At 39.7% G+C, this 14339-nt stretch overlaps 1 long non-coding RNA gene across 1 annotated transcript in view; it reads left to right on the top strand.

Annotated features, from left to right (window-relative positions):
- Positions 1 to 14339, top strand: part of LOC118147782 (uncharacterized) — a 348784-nt gene that overhangs the window by 199833 nt on the left and 134612 nt on the right. The window lies entirely within an intron of this gene.

Raw genomic sequence — 14339 nt, 5'->3', positions numbered from 1 at the left:
CAGCTGACTGCATCTAATCCTAATCATGTTCCAGAAGGCCCGCCTCCTAATAACATCATGTTGGTGGATAGAGGTTCAACACATGAATTTTAGGCGAGCACACATATTCACTCCATAACATATATATATATATATATGTGCAACACACAAATCCTAAAGTATATGATCCATGATTATATGTATGTTTATTCCTAGAATATATCCTTAATGTAATCCTTTATTGGTACAGGTATTGCAAATATCTTCTGTATCAGTTCATTTTCATACTGCTATAAAGAAATACCTGAGGCTTGGTAATTTATAAAGGAAGGAGGTTTAATTGGCTCACAGTTCTGCATCACTGGGGAGCCTCAGGAAACTTATAATCATGGCAGAAGGCAAAGGGGAAGCAAACTTGGACCTTCTCACATGGTGGCAGGAGAAAAAAGAGTCAATGGAGAATAATCCCTTTTAAAATCATTAGCTCTTGGATGATCCAAGATGGCCAAATAGGAACAGCTCTGGACTGCAATTCCCAGCAAGAATGCAGAGAGTGAGTGATCACCACTTTCCCAAACGAATTTTTATTGCCCACGGACCATGAGATTCCTTGGTGGAAAAGCACCGCAAGTCTTCAGCATGGCTGTTTCAGCCGGCGCAGCAGAGCTCCATGCAAATACTCACACAAATCCAGGCACCTCTTCAACTGGCAACTGGAACTCCTGGGAGACAGACGTGCCTGTTCAACTGAAGAAAAGGGGGCTGAAACAGGGAGCCAGGTGATCTGGCTCAGCCAGTCCCACCCCCATAAAGACCAGCAATCTGAAATGCTCTGGATTGAGAGTTTCACAGCAAGCAGAGCTGGACCCAGGATGGTCCAGCTCTGTGGGGGCAGGGCGTCTGCCATTACTGAGGCAGTCCACCACTACTGAGGCAATCTGCCATTACTGAGGCAGTCTGCCATTACCAAGGCAGTCCACCATTACCGAGGCAGTCTGCCATTACTGAGGCAGTTCTAACTATACCTCTATAAACAAAACTGCAAGGAAGTTCACACAGCAGCTGGGCAGAGCCCATGGCAGCTCAGCAACTCCTCTGCTGGTGGACTATGACTAGGCTACCTTCTTGCTGGGCAGAGCATCTCTGAAAAGAGGCAAGCGCACATCAGGAACTTTTAAATAAAGCCCCACCATCCCAGGACAGAGCACCTGGGAAAAAATAGGTGGTTATAAGTTCTGCTGCAACGGACTTAAACATACCTGCCCAGCAACTCTGAACAGAACAACAGAGCTCACAGCTTGGCACTTGAGCTCCTATAAGGGACAGACTGTCTCCTCAAGCAGCTCCCCAACCCCTTTATATCCAAGGAGACACTTCATAAAGGAGAGCTCAGATTGACATCTGGTGGCTATCCTTCTGGGACACAGATAACCGAAGAAGAAACTGGAGGCAACCTTTACTGTTCTGCAGCTGCTGCAGGGGATCTCCAGGCAGGGACAGTCTGGAGTGGACCTCCAGCAGTCCTACAGCAGAGGGGCCTGACTGTTAGAAGGAAAACTAAGAAACAGAGAGGAATAACTTCATCATCAACAAAAAGGATGTCCACTCAGAGACCCCATCTGAAAGTCACCAACTACAAAGACCACAGGTAGATAAATCCACAAAGATGGGAAGAAACCAGTGCAAAAAGGATGAAAACACCCAAAACCAGAACACCTCTCCTCCTCCAAAAGATCACAATTCCTCACCAGCCAAGGAAACAAGGCTGGATGGAGAATGAGTCTGATGAATTGACAGAAACAGGCTTCAGAAGGTGGGTAATAACAAGCTTCTCTGAACTGAAAGAACATGTTCTAACCCAATGCAAAGAAACTAAGAACCTTGAAAAAAGATTTGACGAAATGCTAATGAGAATAAACAGCTTAGAGAGGAATATAAATGAATTGATGGAGCTGAAAAACACAACACAAGAACTTCACAAAGTATACCCAAGTTTCAACAGCCGAATCAACCAAGCAGAAGAAAGGATGTCAGAGATTGAAGATCAACTCAATGAAATAAAATGAGAAGGCAAGATTAGAGAAAAAAGAGTAAAGAGAAATGAACAAAGCCTCCAAGAAATATGAGATTATGTGAAAAGACCTAATCTATGTTTGATGGATGTACCTGAATATGCTGGAGCCATCTTCAGGATATTATCCAGGAGAACTTCCTTAACCTAGCAAGGCAGGCCAATATTCCAGTCCAGGAAATACAGAGAACCCCACAAAGATATTCTTCAAGAAGAGCAAACCCAAGGCACATAATTTTCAGATTCACCAGGGTTGAAATGAAGGAAAAAATGCCAAGGGCAGCCAGAGAGAAAAGTTGGGCTACCCACAAAGGGAAGCCCGTCAGACTCACAGCAGATGTCTCAGCAGAAACCCTACATGCCAGAAGAGTTGGGAGCCAATATTCAACATCCTTAAAGAAAACAAAGTTCAACCTAGAATTTCATATCCAGCCAAACTAAACTTTTATCAGCAAAGGAAAAATAAAATCCTTTGCAAATGAGCAATTCCTCCGAGATTTCATCACCACCAGGACTGCCTTACAAGAGCTCCTGAAAGAAGCACTAAACATAGAAGGAACAACCAGTACCAGCCATTCCAAAAATGTACCAAATGGTAAAGAGCATCAACACAATGAGGAAACTGCATCAACTAATGAGCAAAACAACCAGCTAGCATCAAAATGGCAGGATTGAATTAACACATAACAATATTAACCTTAAATAAAAATGGGGTAAATGCCCCAATCAAAAGACACAGACTGGCAAATTGGATAAAACGTCAAAATCCACTGGTGTGCTGTATCCAGTAATCTCATCTTACATGCAAGAATACACATCGGCTCAAAGTAAAGGGATGGAGGAAGATTTACCAAGCAAAGGGAGAGGAAAAAAAAAAAAAAAAAGCAGGAGTTGCAATCCTAGTCTCTGATGTAATAGACTTTAAACCAACAAAGATCAAAAGAGACAAAGAAGGGCATTACATAATCGTAAAAGGATCAATGCAACAAGAAGAGCTAAAGATCCTAAATATATACACACCCAATACAGGAGTACCTAGATACATAAAGCAAGTTCTTAATGACCAAAAAAGAGACTTAGACTCCCCCACAATGATAATGGGAGACTTTAACCCTCCACTGTCAATATTAGACAGATCAATGAGACAGAAAATTAGCAAAGATATCCAGGTCTTGAACGCAGACCTGGACCAAGCAAAACTAATGGAAGTTTACAGAACTCTCTACCCCAAATACACAGAATATTCATTATTCACAGCACCACATCACACCTACTTTAAAATTGACTACATAATTGGAAGTAAATCACTCCTCAGCAAATGTGGAAGAACGGAAATCATAACAAACCATCTCTCAGACCACAGTGCAATCAAATGAGAACTCAAAATTCAGAAAGTAACTCAGACCACACAACTTCATGGAAATGGAACAACTGGTTCTTGAATGTTGACTGGATAAACAATGAAATGAAGGTGGAAATAAAGATGTTTTTGAAACCAACGAGAATGAAGACACAACATACCAGAATCTCTGCAACACATTTAAAGCAGTGTCCAGAGGAAAATTTATAGCAATAAACGCCCACATGAGAAACAAAAAAAGATTTAAAATTGACACACTATCATCAAAATTGAAAGAGCTAGAGATGCAAGATTAAAAAAACTCAAAAGCTAGCAGAAGACAAGAAATAATTAAGATCAGGGCAGAACTGAAGGAAATGGAGACACACACAAAAAAAAAAACCCTTCAAAAAATCAATAAATCTGGGAGTTGGTTTTTTGAATAGATCAACAAAGTAGACCACTAGCCAGATTAATAAAAAGGAAAAGGAGAATAATCAAATAGATGCAATAAAAAATGATAAAGGGGAGATCACCACCGATTCCACGGAAATACAAACTACCTATGAGATTACTACAAACAACTTTATGCACATAAACCAGTAAACCTGGAAGAAATGGATAAATTTCTGGACACTTGCATCTTCCCAAGTTTAAACCAGGAAGAAGTCAAATCCCAGAATAGATCAATAACAAAGGCTGAAATTGAGGCAGCTATTAATAGCCTACCAACCAAATAAAGCCCAGTTCCAGATGGGTTCACAGCCAAATTCTACCAGACATACAAAGAGGAGCCAGTACCACTCCTTCTGAAACTATTCCAAACAATCCTAAAAGAGGGAATCCTTCCCAAATCGTTTTATGAGACCAACATCATCCTGATACGAAAACCCAGCAGAGACTCAACAAGAAAAGAAAACTTCAGACCAATATCCATGATGAACATAGATATAAAAATCTTCAATAATATACTGGCAAACTAATTGCAACAGCACATCCAAAAGTTTATCCATCACGATCAAGTAGGCTTCATCCCAGGGATGCAAGGCTGGTTCAACATATGCAAGTCTATAAATGTAATTCACCACATAAACAGAACCAAAGACAAAAACCACATGATTATCTCAGTTGATGAAAAGAAAGCCTTCAACAAAATTCAACAGCCCTTTATGCTAAAAACTCTCAATAAACTAGGTACTGACAGAATGCATCTCAAAATAATAAAAGCTATTTATGACAAACCCACAGCCAATATCATACTGCATGGGCAAAAACTGGAAGCATTCCTTTTGAAATCTGGCACCAGGCAAGGATGCCCTCTCTCACCACTCCTATTCATATAGTATTGGAAATTCTAGCCAGAGCAGTCAGGCAAGAAAAAGAAATAAAGCAGATTCAATTAGGAAAGCAGGAAGTTAAATTATCTCTATTTGCAGACATGATGGTATATTTAGAAGACCCCATCGTCTCAGCCCAAAATCTCCTGAAACTGATAAGCAACTTCAGCAAGGTTTCAGGATACAAAATCAATGTGCAAAAATCTCAAGCATTCCTATACACTAGTAACAGACTTAAAGAGAGCCAAAACAAGAATGGACTGCCATTCACAATTGCTACAGAGAATAAAATACCTAGGAATACAACTAACAAAGGATGTATACGACTTCTTCAAGGAAAACTACAAACCACTGCTCAACGAAATAAGAGAGAACACAAACGGAGAAACATTCCATGCTCATGTTTAGGAAGAATCAGTTTCATGAAAATGGCCATACTGCCCAGAGTAATTTATAGATTCAATGCTATCCCCATCAAGCTATGTATGACCCTGTTCACAGAACTGGAAAAAACCACCTTAAACTTCTTATGGAACCAAAAGAGAGCCCACATAGCCAACTCAATTCTAAGCAAAAAGAACAAAGCTGGAGGCATCATGCTACCTGACTTCAAACTATACTACAAGGCTACAGTAAACAAAACAGCATGGTACTGGTACCAAAACAGACATATAGACCAATAGAACAGAACAGAGGCCTCAGAGGCAACACTACACATCTACAACCATCTGATCTTTGACAGACTTGACAAAAACAAGCAATGGGGAAATGATTCCCTGTTTAATAAATGGTGTTGGGAACACTGGCTAGCCATGTGCAGAAAGCAGAAACTGGACCCCTTCCTGACACCTTACACTAAAATTAACTCCAGATGGATTAAAGACTTAAACATAAGACGTAACACCATAAAAACCCTAGAAGAAAACCTAGGCAAAACCATTCAGCACATGGGCATAGGCAAGGACTTCATGACTGAAACACCAAAAGCATTGGCAATGAAAGCCAAAATAGACAAATCAGATCTAATTAAACTCCAGAGCTTCTGAATAGCAAAAGAAACAATCATTGGATTCAACTGGCATCCAACAGAATGGGAAAAAAAATTCTCAATCTAATCATCTAACAAAGGACTTATATCCAGAATCTACAAATAACTAAAACGGATTTACAAGAAAAAAACAAGCCCATTTAAAAGTGGGCAAAGGATATGAATAGACACTTTATGAAAGAAGACATATATGAGGCCAACAAACATGAAAAAAAGCTCATCATCACTGGTCATCATAGAAATGCAAATCAAAACTACATTGAGATACCATCTCATGCCAGTTAGAATGGCAATCATTAAAAAATCTGGAGACAACAGATGCTGGAGAGGATGCAGAGAAATAGGAACACTTTTACACTGTTGGTGGAAGTGTAAGTTAGTTCAACCATTGTGGAAGACAGTGTGGCAATTCCTCAAGCACCTAGAAATAGAAATTCCTTTTGACCCAGCAATTCCATTACTGAGTATACATCCAAAGGATTATAAATCATTCTATTATAAAGACACATGCACACGAATGTTCATTGCAGCACTGTTTCCAAGAGCAAAGACTTGGAACCAACCAAATGCCCATCTATGATAGACTGGTCAGGGAAAATGTGGCACATATACACCATAGAATACTATGCAGCCATAAAGAAATGATGAGTTCGTGTTCTTTGTAGGGACATGGATGATTCTGGAAACCATCATTCTCAGCAAACTGACACAAGAACAGAAAATCAAACACTACATGTTCTCACTCATTGGTGAGTGTTGAACAATGAGAACACATGGACACAGGAAGGGGAGCACACACACTGAGTTCTGTTGTGGAGGACTAGGGGAGGGACAGTGGTGGGTAGGCAGTTGGGGAGGGATAACATGGGGAGAAATGCCAGATATAGGTGATGGGGATGGAGGCAGCAAACCACATTGCCATGTATGTACCTAAGCCGTAATCCTGCATGTTTTTCACATGTACCCCAGAACCTAAAGTGCAATAAAATATATGTTTAAAAAGATATCATTAGATCTCATGAGAACTCACTCACTATCACCAGGACAGCATAGGGGAACCACCCTCATGATCCAATCTCCTCTCACCAGTTTCCTTCCTTGACACATGGGGAATATGAGGATTACAATTCAAGATGAGATTTGGGTGGTGGCATATCCAAACCATATCATCTTCTCATGCATTGTATCTTTATTTCCACTTTCTTCAAAGTATTTTTTGATGAATGCTAGTCTTGATTTTAATGTAATCAAAATTTCCAACTGTTCCTTTTGTGGTTAGCTCTCTTTATATCTTTTCTAAGGAACCATTCCCTATATTCAATGTCATGAAGATACATCCCCAAATTTTTTATGAAAGGCTTTTTGTTTCTCTTTTGACATTTTTATTCTCAGTCCATCTGGAATTGATGATTTTGAGTGTTATAAAGAGCAAGTAGTTCAAATTTTTTTTCACATGATTAAGTGCTTTCTGAAATTTCTGTCATGTAACAAAGATTCATGTGTATAACTAAATCTCTGGATCTCATTCTTGCCCACTGTGGGTATTGACCTCTCTGGCAATATGTGTTGGGAACAAGTAAGAGCTAGAACTCTGCTGGGTGGGAGTGGCTCTTGTTCGTAATCTGCAGTGTCCATGCAATTTTTAGTCCCTGGTAACCATGTTTATCTCAAGAATATGCTCTGGGGACATATAAATATATATTAATGCCTAGGTCTTCCCACCAAATTTTGGCTTTAGTTTGTCTGGCATTAAGCCTGTACATCAGTATTTTTCAAAAGCCCTCAGGCAATGTGATTGTAGCTGCAGGGTTCAGAACAGCTGCTCTCCAGTTTGTGTCCAGAGATGACTTTGAGTTGGGGGCCAGCATCCTTTGTGTGCTATTTGCCATTTCAGCAGAAGTCCATTGAATGGTTTTAAAACTAGCTTTTTCCTCTGAGCATAAATATAGCACATGCTTATTGCATGGGAAATGAAAAGTACAGGGGTAACATTTATGCGTTTATGTGGTTGAGATCATCTTGAAAACAACTGTGTGAGTACTTCTCTATAGCATTCATTCTTCTGAATCACTTTCAGTGCTGTTTAATATTCAGTCTTAGTACAATCGTTATTATGTTCTGTCCACACATACACTTCTCTTGTAAAAAAAAATCTTAATTTCATTCCGGTTGTAGGTTTATTACTTTATATATGTTGATTGTGATTGCTATTCTTAGGCAAGTAAGAAATCATGTTCTGGGCATTCTAATTTAGTGATAATATAGAGTTCTGGGCCAGTGAGATATGAGTTCAAATCCCAGCTTTGCAAATTTTTCAACTGTGTGACTTTATGAAAATTATTATGCCACTTTGTCCTTTTATTAAAATTAAAATAATATTAGTCCCAAAATTGAGCTGTTTTCTTTTGGGTTTAAATGGGGTGATGGCTATGAATTGTTTGGCACAATGCTGAGTACATTACTCTCTATGCTGTCTCTATGAACCAAATGTCTGGGTAGTTCCAAAGGCAGCTCCGCCTCATTGGCTCAGAGACCAGTCTGAGTTGCCTGACCCAGTTTTACTTAGTTGTAAATATTCACTGGGAGGTTGGCAGTTACTAAGATGTACTTAGCCATTGTTCAGCTCAGTAGCCAGATGCAGATTTTGCAGGAGAGCCCTGTTTGTTAGAAGAAGAAGGTTAAAAAAAATGCCAATTACACCAACAATGGATGCTGCTAGCTGGCTGGTTGACTCAAAGTTAGAATAATTGCTCCCTAGGAAAACACTAGTTCTCTTTCTCATAGTGAATAATTTCCTGCGGTTGAGAGACAAAGCAATTTCTCAACGATGGAGCCAGGTGTGTGGACAGCTGGGGATCTGCTTGCTTCGATCTTCATGTCTCTTTGGAGCCCTCACGATGGTGGGCTAAAGCATAAAGTAATGGCAAACAAAGCATTGGCACAACCAAGTTTTCTATATAGAAGTGAGGGCATAGTAGAGAAACAGGAGAAACACAGTAAGGAAAGTGTGGCTCTGAGCTGGAATGTTCTTCAGTGGATCTAATTTTGCATCTTGCAGCAGTCACCTCTGGATAAAAGTGGGTAATCTAAGAAATGCTGACCATATCCTTTAGAATGCCAGCTGCTCTATGGCAGAGGATTTTGTTTCTTATGTAACTGCTGTGTCTTCAGGAATGAAAGAGAAAATAATTGCTTTTTCTGAATTTTATTTGAGCCAGCAAGGAGGACCTAGTGAGGAGGAATCTTGGAGGAAAAGACCAGTGTCATCAGAGCTCCATAGCCAGGGGTAGTGGCCTGGGCGTAGCCAAATGGACAAGTGATGCTTTGGAGAGACAGATTTCAAAAAGGCAAAAATAACTATGGTAATGAACTTGAGATCAGCAGCAGGAAGATGGCAGACTCAAGGGAAAGAGAAGGCACTTAGGAGTAGAACTCTAAATCTCTAGTCATGACCCCGGGGAATAGGAACAGAGAAAGGATTTAAAGGGGTAAATGTGGATACACAGCAAACTTTCCATGGAGCCACATTTGAACCACATTCCACAACATCTGGGAGGGGGTAAATGCAGATTCCTGTAAAACACTGACAAGAGACTACAAGGGTAGTGTCGGGAAGCCTAAAGTCCGGGAGTGAAGGTTTGCAAGATGTGTTTGAATCAATGAAAATATTAGGTTTGGGTTTTGGTTTTATTTTATTTTTTGCTTGATTGTTTTAACATTGTGTGTAAGGTAGATGTTGAAAGAGCAGTTTGGTAGCTTGGATTTTACCAAAGTATGGTCTATTGACCACAAGCATCATCATCATCATCTGGGAGATTGTTAGGAATGTAAATTATCAGCCCCGTCCCAGACCAATTGAGTCAAACTCTGGGAATGGGACCAGCACTGTGTTATTATACATCCTCCAGGGAATCTTAATGCTCACTGAAGTTTGAGACCCAGTAGTTTGGAATGCTAATCCTCATCCCTCAACACATTAAAATCACCTGGGAAACTTGCAGAGAATAAAATGTCTAGACCTTATCCCAGACCAACTAAAACTAATTCTTTGAAGTAATATCTGACCATAGGTATATTTTAAAGCCTTAAGGTAAATCAAATGTACAAACCAGGGAAAAAGCCGAACTGTAGTTCAGGGAGAAGCAATGTGAACATCTCCAGGGAGCTTATTAAAAATGGAAAATCCTGGGTCCTTCTTGTTGCATCAGAATCTGCATTTTTACCTTGATCTCCAGGTGATTCACAGACACATTAATGTTTGAAAAGCATTTGTATGTGACAAAATTTATAGGGAAGAAATTAGAATTTGTATTTTCCCTCCACCCTCTCTTTATTGATTTTCGGACCTCTTTTAAAGAGGAAAGGTACTAGACAGGAAAAGGAAAGACAAACTCAATGGTGCATAAGTCATAAAGCAGTGAAGGTTGAAGGTCAAACAAAGGCAGGTACCAGGTAGAGTGCATGAATGAGAAAATTGGATGCTCTGTACAACTGACTTAGTTATTGGAGTTACCTACAGCTCTTTGGCCATTGCTCACCTTACCAGATAGCCTAGCAATGTGCAAATGAAATAAATCCACCAGGTAAAATTCAGAGGCAGCAACCAATTTGCGATTTCAGGCATTAGTAAGTTTGTGAGTATGAAGATAAGTTTGCCCTGTATGCCATGAGATATACCCTGTCCTCTTCCCTTGAGAAGTCTTGGAGAATGGGAGCTTTGCTCAGTCTGGAGGTGGGTACAAGACTTCAAAGGGGAAAATCCTTGGGAATAATGTGTGAACTTGATTTTATTCTCTGGTGGGATTCCAGTGAAGAGTATCAGGCAGATTGTTTTGTGAACACTTGGAGAGAAAAGAAGGGAGCCCTGAGCTTTTCAAGGTTAGTTGATAATATTGTTGGTCTGATTTATTCTCTTTTGTGATGGAAAGTCAGAGAAATGTAGATACAGTGTCTTCATTTTCACAATGCCTGATAGATGCCCCTCATATTGGTGTGTTTCACTATTATTATGTGCAAAAGAAATAGACTGTTTTTTCCTGCAGTGTTTTGGGTATTGTAAATGGCAATATAACTAAACCTATACCTGTGTAATGATGCACCAAAGTCACTAGTTTCTACTGGTTTCTGGTAGAAGCTTCTGGGACCCTATTCTAGGCACCATCAACTTCCAGAATGTTATCCCTCTACCTTAGCTGATGATTGGCAAGGCAGATTTATTGCTGGAACAGAGGTTGGAAAAATGGAGAATGGATATGCACTTTAGGATCTAAACAGACATTGTGACAAGGTATGATAAAGCAAATTTTTCAAAATGATAAATTATAGAGAAAAATGTGAAATGGAGAATGATATGGCATTAGCAATTGGCAGAGGGATTATGGGATTTTAGTCCATTGGAGCCTGGTTGTTTTGTTTGTGCAGCTGCCAAATGCACTGTTGGATACCTTAGGCTGCCTTAACTGTGTTCCCAGCAACAGAGTGACTCTTCTTGCTGCATGGGACTCCAGCTCCTGCTTCCAACATGCTTTACCTTATTATTTTCAGTCTTGATTAGCACACATTAAAAGCAAAGATAGCATTCTGGAACAAGTCCACATAGAGTCAGCTGGTTAATAAAAGTACTTGAATTCATGTCCTACTGCCATTGTAGGGGTGAATATACAGAGAATCCCAGGGGTGCATGGATTAACTGATATGGCAGAGCTGGTAGGTAGTGGAGCTTAGTGCTCTAATGCAGGCATTCTGATCCTGAATCCAGTGCCTTCCTACTGTAACACCTTCCTGTCTTTTCCCTTCCTTCTTCAGATGACAGTGTTCGTGATTCAGAATATCTATCAAGTTCCCACTTTATTTCTCACGAAGACTGGTTCATTTTCCAATGAAAAGAAACCCCATCTAACAGCAGTAGCTTCTTCCTTACTGCTGGGGCTGAGTGTAAACTGTGCATGCCTTTTCTTTCTTTTCCTCTTTGTTAACTGAGTCTTATTTGCCTTAAGAGTCCCAACTCTAGTCCTTCTTGATGTGGGGCTGGCTAAAACTATTTGGCAGCACAGGCTCTCTCAGCCTTTTTTCAACATTCTTGAGCTCTTTCACTTCACCTATTCATTCTTGCTTGCATTCATTTACTTGCAAATATTTAGAGTGCCTACTACTTGTGTTATAGGTAGTTAGACAGGCGTGGGCTGGGTAGAGTGGGGGAGGGAGGATAGGAGAGGGCTTTCTCCCCACCAACCAGGAAAGTCAGACAATTATCAGGTGATGATTCAATAGTTATCACATTGCCTCTCTAAAAATGATAATTTCGTAGCCCGGCACCAGGGGAAGACTATCTCCTGATGGTCCACAGCTGTCACAGTAAAGTGTTAATTAAATGCAGACACCAGGGAGAGGCAACTTCCCTGGCATGCACATTAAATGACAAAATGGTAGAGTATAACCTTCCGGGGGCACTCCTCCAGAAAAGGGAAGAAAGCCTCCGAAGGGCATGCATAAAACTTCCTCACACAGTGCACATGCTCACTTCCCAAGGGTGAGGAGGGCACTTTGCATCTGGGCAGCCCAATCTAAGGGAATAATTATGGGAAAGGGGCTCAAGACACTGGTAGTGGGCCAGGATCTTAAGTCCTAGGATCAAGGTTAAATGCTGCACTTGACCTTCTCAGTACCTTCTTGCAAGTGTACTTTCCTTTCTTTCCTGCTCTAAAGATTTTTTAAAATAAATCTCCGTTTCTGCTCTTGCTTTGATCTCTTTCTCTACCTTATGCCCCTCAGTTGAATTCTTTATTCTGAGGAAGCAAGAATTGAGGTAGCTGCAGACATGTATGAATTAACTGCTGGTAATTCAGATACCTTCTGTCCCTAACACTTGTCAAGCATTGTTGTAAGTGCTAGGATATTATGGTGAGCAAAACAGAATATCTAATTTCCTGGTGAATGCTGCAGAAAGGGACTGATGAAAACAAGAAAGCAAATCTGAAAAGTAAGATAATAATAAGAATTGTAAAGAAAAATGAAGCAGGTTAATGGGTTCAAGCAGGTTAATCATGCGTTGTAAAGAAGAATGAAGCTGGGTGGAGGACTGTACTTTTAGATATGGTCAGAAAATACCTTAGACATGATGATTAAGCAGAAACTAGAAATAAATGAGAATACTGAATCATGCAGATATTTTGGGGGGTAGTGTGTTAGCCAAAAGAACCATGAAATGTCAACAAGACTCTGAAGTAGGGTATACTTGGTATAGTTGAAGTGCAAGGAGACCTGTGTACCTGAGGGGAGTGGGTATTCATTACACTGCCTGGTATTAATAATGTTTCCCAAGTGATCTGTTCTATGGCTACAGAACACCTTAACTACTGGGTTGGAGATTAGTGTTGTGGAAGATGATTGGAACTGCATTTTGAGGACTAAATAGATATATAGGATATACCTTGTAATATATGTAGTATGTATAAAGTATATTATACATATAAATAACAATTCCTTATGGTGCTGCAAAAGTTTTAATTTTTATTATTGTCACTATCAAAATCATTATCTCAATTCACCCTATGGAATCCAGAGGAAAAATAAAGGTCTTTGAAAGTAGCGCTTTTCGATTTTAAATGGAATTGCTTTGCTATAACCCTGAATGTGTGGTTGCACATTTGAGTATTTGGGAAAGACTCTTAGGTAATTTCTTTTTGAAGGAAATGATTTCTACCACATGCCACAACACAGCCTGGCTTACTCATGTACTCTTTTAGATTCTGTTTCCATGTGTGGAATGTGAAGCATAGCATACTTGATTTTATTTTTAAAACAAAATGTAGCAACCATGATGATGTTAATACTGGTGGTCATAATAGCTAACATGTAGGGAGAGTTAACCATTTGCCAGGCGCTGTTGTTAAGTCCTATGCATGGATTTTCTCTTAGCCCTCATAATATTATGAGATAGGTAGCATGATTAACCTATCATCTAACTGAGGGAATGGAGAATTCAGAATGTTTATGTAACTTCTCCAAGGAAAGTTGGCAGGAAGAAGAACCAGATTTTATACCACTTTGGCCTTATGACTTGGAAATGTGGATCACCCAAAACTCATTTCTGCTTTGATTTCTATTTTCCCATAGCCTATTCGTTGAGTGTATTTAAGGAGTAGGGAAAATATATTTGATTTTATTTAGTTGGATATTGAAAATAAAGAATTTCTAGTATCTCTAAGCACATAGCTTGGGCTGTGAGAGCTATGGAACAGTAGGAAGAGTTTGGCAGATGCCAAAGATGAGAAACCGGTATGAGTTTTATTAGTCACAGCAGAAAATAAGTAGCACTTAGATCCACTGTAGAAACTTTAAATACATTCTACTGTTTGGGACTCAGTCCTGAGTACTAGGAACCAATGTTTTCCCCTGAAAATAGACAATGTTCTGAGTTCCTGATGGCCCAAGGTACTATGGATTCATTCTGAGAATACTTTCTGCAGTTGAGTTTTGAGAATCCCAAGTCTTAATCTTACCACTGACAACATTGCCACCATATTTGTTTGCAAATACAGACAGGCAACATAGTAGCTATCTTTA

The sequence above is a fragment of the Callithrix jacchus genome, chromosome 15, assembly GCF_049354715.1.
Source record: "Callithrix jacchus isolate 240 chromosome 15, calJac240_pri, whole genome shotgun sequence".
Lineage (NCBI taxonomy): Eukaryota > Metazoa > Chordata > Mammalia > Primates > Cebidae > Callithrix > Callithrix jacchus.
Note: the sequence above shows the minus strand (reverse complement) of the source record. Positions and strands in the feature narration are given on the sequence as shown.